The sequence below is a fragment of the Thermobia domestica genome, chromosome 2 (assembly GCF_964235325.1).
Source record: "Thermobia domestica chromosome 2, izTheDome1.hap1.1, whole genome shotgun sequence".
NCBI classification, from domain to species: Eukaryota; Metazoa; Arthropoda; class Insecta; order Zygentoma; family Lepismatidae; genus Thermobia; species Thermobia domestica.
In genome coordinates this window covers 166,407,565-166,413,564 of record NC_137455.1, presented here as the reverse complement: position 1 = coordinate 166,413,564, position 6,000 = coordinate 166,407,565, and the positions used below count along the sequence as shown (strand labels likewise).

Sequence of the window (6,000 nt, the reverse complement as noted above, 5' to 3'; positions counted from 1 at the left end):
TTACTATAGAAAGTCAATAAGCATTTAGTTTCCTTCATGATTTGGGTAATTGTGCTAACAAGCATACATTATTAATCACAATATATTCCTGTAGCTGTAGAAGACGGAGAGAGAGAGAATAAATATAAATTGTCCTCACGTTGTGATACGTGTTCATTTTCCATTGCAGGAGAAGTAGTTATTTGCAGTCGACCAGAAAAAATGGTGTTATTTCGAAGGAGAAAATCCCTCAGACTTAAGAAGGCAGCACTCACTGAATCCATGCTTTCGTTCTACGCGCCCGTGAATTTAACAGCGAAGAAACAAATCTCTTGCCGTGAAGTATTGGTGACCTAGCTGACGAGTGGAGTGACCGACATTCCCTTTTTCGTCTTACAAAGAAAGGCAGATCTTTCAGACACCGTTAAAAAGGCAAGCCAAGTGTTCTTTTATTTGTGCATACGTTTAAGTATTAACCAACAGCTTTTTTAAACTTCTGGAACAATTTCTGGTTCAACAAAGGATATATTGTTACAATTAGAGGTGAGTGAGCACCTTTTGTTAGTTACTTTGGTAGTCGAAGAAATTTACCATTATTTTAACAAGTATCAGTCTTGTTAACATCTACATTCCATTAGGTTTGTTTACTGTTCATTCCATTCAATAAACGTGATTTTTTTACATTTAGATTAGTGTTCATTTACAAGAATTCTTACTAATGTTTTGTGGCAAAGTGTATTAACATTGTTTTGAAAGTAAGCTGGTTTCTACAAAATGGCATAAGGTGATCAAAATTACCGTATATTTCCAAATCCAACACGATGTTTTCTGCCGCAATTTCGTGCTCAAATATATGGGATCATCTTGCTTACGCGACATATGATGTGGGTCTGAGAGCGATCTTCTTCGGGAAGAAAACCAAGGTCACAATGACATTGGTAGTGACGCTGAAGATTCACTTAGCCTTTTCCACTGAGGAAGACTAAAGGAGGTCTATATCTGATTTGATTTTCAGTGTAGTTTTATTGTAAGTTCTGAGAAACATACTCAATATGTGCTATAGCCTCTAGAGTGCTGTCACTAAGCAGTCCACATTTTCTTTTTGTAACTATTGCTTGAAATATGATGATTGTTGATGCCACCTAATGAACGAGATAAGTAATAAACACAGGTGGGAGGTACATAAACATTACAAAGCAGTTTCTGTTACGATGCAAGCTGCAGAATACGGTGTAGAAGCAAAAAATAAAATAAATAAAAAATAAAAACGAGAGGTACACTCATGTCCAAAATGATTGTCGCATATCTATAACTGTCTTCTTGTAAGAATATAATTTGATAATGATTTTGCAGGGTACCTTTAATACTGATACTATATGTATAATCGGAAAATGTATATTTGAGGTAAATTTGGTAGGAAAAGAATTATAAATACGAAAATTGAATACAATGAGTAAAATAAAATGTTGCTAAATAGACAAGAAAATTTTATTTTCGTTTTATTGTTCTTGTTTACTGCTCTTTTGACATGAAATTTTCCACATACATGTCTTTGCCAATTATACACATACTAACATTATAAGAAATAAAGGGCGAATTCGGTATCATATTATATTCCTACAACAACATATTTATAGACATGCGACAATAATTTTGGATATGAGTGTACATATATGTGCACCTATGGACTGAAGAGGTTATATTTTTAAAAAATCGTTTGTTAAAAAAAATAGGGGGTAGTCTTGGATTAAGAAATCTGGTAATAAAAATGCAATATATTTTACGTAATTTCTCTCAGAATTTTTTAATACTATATTTTTGCTTTCTTAATCTTCTCGGAACATAAAATCGATGCTGAATGTCGGCTTTTTACTAGAAAACAGACTGTGTGAATTAAACATTTGAATGTAGTTAGCACTTTGTCGAGATTTTTTTTTAAATGATTTTACTTCTCTATCAACTATCCACAAGTTGAAACAATTGATAATCGAAGTGTCCATTGTAGTGCAATGAAGTCACTTTCTCATTGTTGAGGCTGGTCACTGCGCATGTGCAATTATTTTCAATTTCCACGTTACTTGCACCAACATCGTAACAGACAAACGCACATACTTTGCTCAAATTTTCATTGATGTAATATTGCCCTGTTATTTACAATAATTTGTATTTCGCCTTTCCCTGCCGTATCCTACAGGATAAAAATGTATTTGCAATTAGTTTTTTTTTTCCTTGAGCTTATGCCAGCGAAATTGGTTGAATGAAGCTAGCATAAAATGTTTTAAATAATGATGTGAATAAAGCTCTTTCTGAAGACGGAAGAGACTTGTTTTAACCCTCCAGAAGTCGCGCTAAAAAAGTAACGCGAGTAGTCGCGCGCGGTCGAAAGGACCGCACGAACATAATGTGTTGCAAATATCGTTTTAAACATTTTTCTTGTATTATAAACGTAATTTTATATATTTTCTGATCAAGAGGGAATAACATTTTTATTATTATAAGTTTTACAGTAATAACTATTAGAGGAACCTACAATTAGTCATGTGCTGTTTTTTTTTATTTCTTATTTGGAATAAAATGATTTCTTTTCGCTACGTATTTGTTTAGATAGAAAACTACGTACTGGTTTTATTGAAAATTCTAAATCTGATGAAGCTCTTTTGTTCTTGTCAACTCTAGTTCGTCTAAAATTAGAAATGCAATAGTAAATTAGTAAAAAATGTACTATATAAACATAACACTAAAACAAAGCTTCACAGCGCATTTTACATTCAATTACAGCTCACTCGTAGCTAATCGGTTAGAATACACGCCTTTTGCGTTGGACTTCCGGGTTCGATTCCCGGTGAGAGCTCATGTGGTTCGGATCAAACGTTAAGCAGTAGATCCACGTCTTACATAGCCTTGATGCTGAAAAGGACACTAAATAGAAATCAAATCAAATTTACATTGAATTATTTTACGGTCCTGTTATTTTGAAACTCCACCTATACAGCACTACATTGAATTATTTTAGGTTATCTTCAAATTTACACTGTTCTACACTTCGTCGTCGCTTATTTCGTTCTCTCCTGCTCTGACTACATTCGGGGAATCGCTGGTCATTTCTGGGTTTAAGATCTTCAGACTCGCTCGCAGACTCCTCACTTCACCTTTCGTGTTCATATATATATATATATATATATATATATATATATATATATATATATATATATATATATATGTGTGTGTGTGTGTGTGTGTGTGTGTATGTGTGTTATGATCCTTGTTATTTGTTATGAGATCATCTCGGCTGATTTATCCAAATAGTCCATTCCTAACAATTCCCTCCGTTCTTTTAAGCTGTTCATTTCTAATTTTCTCTTTTTTCACACTTGGTATCACTTTGTTAACTCTGTCGACCTCTCTTCCGTTAATTAAAATAATATTTATATTTATAAAGGTTAAAAAATCTCCAAAGCAGAGGTCACGTGCAGAGCGAAACACTGGAAAAAAAAACATTACACGGTTAGTCGCGCGCGGTGGAAAGCACCGCAGAATCACTAAACAATCACTAGTAGTTAAACTAAACAACCGATAACGGCGTGATTGAGCAGGAATGTTCGGGAAGGTGAGGCGGAAGATTAGCTAGACGGAGAAGTCTGTCGGACAAACAGAATGGACACACGATCAAAAATAATTTCCCTGCGGTCCTTTTGACCGCGGCGCGACTACTGGAGGGTTAATATGTTCTTTTCTTAAATTTTAGACATATTTAATTTGTTGAAAATGCCTTTTGTAGAATACAATAACACTAATTTTTAACAACTTCCAGAGTTGGTTAGGTGGCTAAGGTGCTGTGGTCACGGGTTCGATTCTCGAAAGCAGAGCATTAAAAATTTTTAACACATTATGGTTGTACGGATTCAACCTTAACCCATAACCGGGAGTGGTTATCTAACTTTGTGGCTTCGAAATAGTTTAAAGATGTTCTAATAAACATTCTAAGATTAAAATTGATAAACCTTGATGTTGCATGCGTGTTTTTCCATGATCATCGCTACGCTTCTCTAATGGGATTCAATGTAGGAGTTTAAAACACTTGCAAAATAGATGACAATGAAATCAATTTTAATAGTCTGTTTCACTGTAGTGTTTGTGGTTTCATACAAAACACATGTTAGGTCTGTAAGTTATAATTTTTATTGCGAAAACACTTCTCCACTTCTAGATCAGTCATATATTCTCAACAAGGCTGGTCAAGCCAAGTAGTCCAAAGCGTATTCATTACCATCGTAACTGACATGATATGATGCATGATTTGAAGTGCGATAATTAAAAGTAGTTGCAATTTTATTTTATTTGGAGACAGTGACCAGTCTTCATGATAATGTATCATAAGTATTAGGTAAATGTTACAGCATCTGTAGAACCGATAGACCATTTTGTGATCAATTTTGAAATATTTCATGAAAACAAAAATTTATTAGTGGAGTGAATATCAATGAATATCATCCCCATAGAATAATATCCTCCTTTTTTTTTAAAAAAAAAAAGTATGATGTTTCTCAGTAAAATTACAAGTCACTTACAAATATACTGTCACAGCATCGTTATAATCAGCGTAACACAAATTGTTCAATTAAAAATACTATACTGTAAATGTACTGTAAATATAAACATAGGTTTAAAAATATATTAAATAAATTTAATAATAAATGTAATAACAACTGTAATATTACTAACAAAACCATTGTTTAGTGAACTGCATTGATCGCATAATGCTTGAAAGCAGGGGTAAAAGTGGATCTGAATAGGTAGGGGGACGCATGACGTCAAGCCGTCCCCCGGGCCTATCTTTGCCTATTGTAATTTTTCAGAAAGCGGGGGTACGCCACAGATATTTTCTGGAAGTAGGGATTGACGTTTCCCCGCGTTCCTCCTCACTTTTACCCCTGCTTGAAAGTAATTTAAAAATTACAATGATATCGTTTATCAGTATTTCTTTGTAATTTTACTGAAGGTCTCATATTATGTATCTTCCACAAATGGTATCCAATCCCCTCCCCCTGCTATTGTTTAATACATAAATGCCATACACGTGTGTGATTAGAAAAGTTTCAAGAAAGAACACTCACATAGATTCATCGATTCAACTTCCGATTGGTTGTAATAGTTGAAAGTGACCGCATTTGCTTGCTAGCGAGCTTCAATGTAGGTAATAAAGACCTTGAACTTAATCATTAACCAAAGAATCTAAGGAGTTTTGAGTTCTTTTTTTGGTCTTCAATACCAAGTTTATTTTAACATATAGCTCTGAAAATATATCAGCTGAAAAATAGACAGATATTGATCGTTTAAAAATATTAGAAACTATATATTTATATTTTCCTTTATTCCTGTGAAAACTCTGCGAAAGCAGTTCTTCCCTATTTTCTTCCTTTTATTTTCGGTGGAAATATGGAGAATGGAACTAACTAAAGTTACACATTTCAAAACGTAGTAAATTGCACTACTAAAGTTAACAAGCCAATGTAAGCACTAGAGAAACCCACAAGCACAAAAACATAAAACATAAAACATATAGCCTACAAATGCTTTAGACTTATGGTTGCTATCCTGAACGTGATTTAAGTTATCTAACGTAAGGAGCCAGATAATCAATGATTTTTTAAACTGATTTAAAAGCATAATCAATGATTTTTTTTTTAAAGTAAAGCATAATATGTAAAACAAAACATAATTCTTGGAAATGAAATGTCCCAGTTTTACGTATCACGATTATGCAGTGTAGTCTAAAAAAGACAGGATGATGAGAATTAATAAAGTGGTGGAATGAACAAAGTAGGAGGAAACGGGAGATGGAACATGCACAGTAATTCTTGGAAAATTAACTGTTTGTTTAATTCTTAGTCTGCAATAATTATAATATCTATGAAGTAAATTTATTTTCAGTAGCATTAAAGAGCTATGCATTTTAACAGTAGATATTTTAAAGAATAAGAAATGCTTTCTCACATGCCCACAGCGAAATGTCAAACTTAA

At 33.4% G+C, this 6,000-nt stretch overlaps 1 protein-coding gene across 2 annotated transcripts in view; it reads left to right on the top strand.

The window, feature by feature from the left end:
• Positions 1-226: 226 nt before the first annotated feature.
• The window catches only part of LOC145677077 (uncharacterized), an 83,577-nt gene continuing 77,803 nt past the window's right edge, over positions 227-6,000 (top strand). Inside the window, exon 1 of one of the 2 annotated variants that reach the window (XM_081747758.1) lies at positions 227-522. The gene's annotated coding sequence lies outside the window, so the exon portion shown is untranslated. The remainder of the gene's footprint in view (positions 523-6,000) is intronic. The other variant, XM_081747763.1, reaches the window with a different exon arrangement.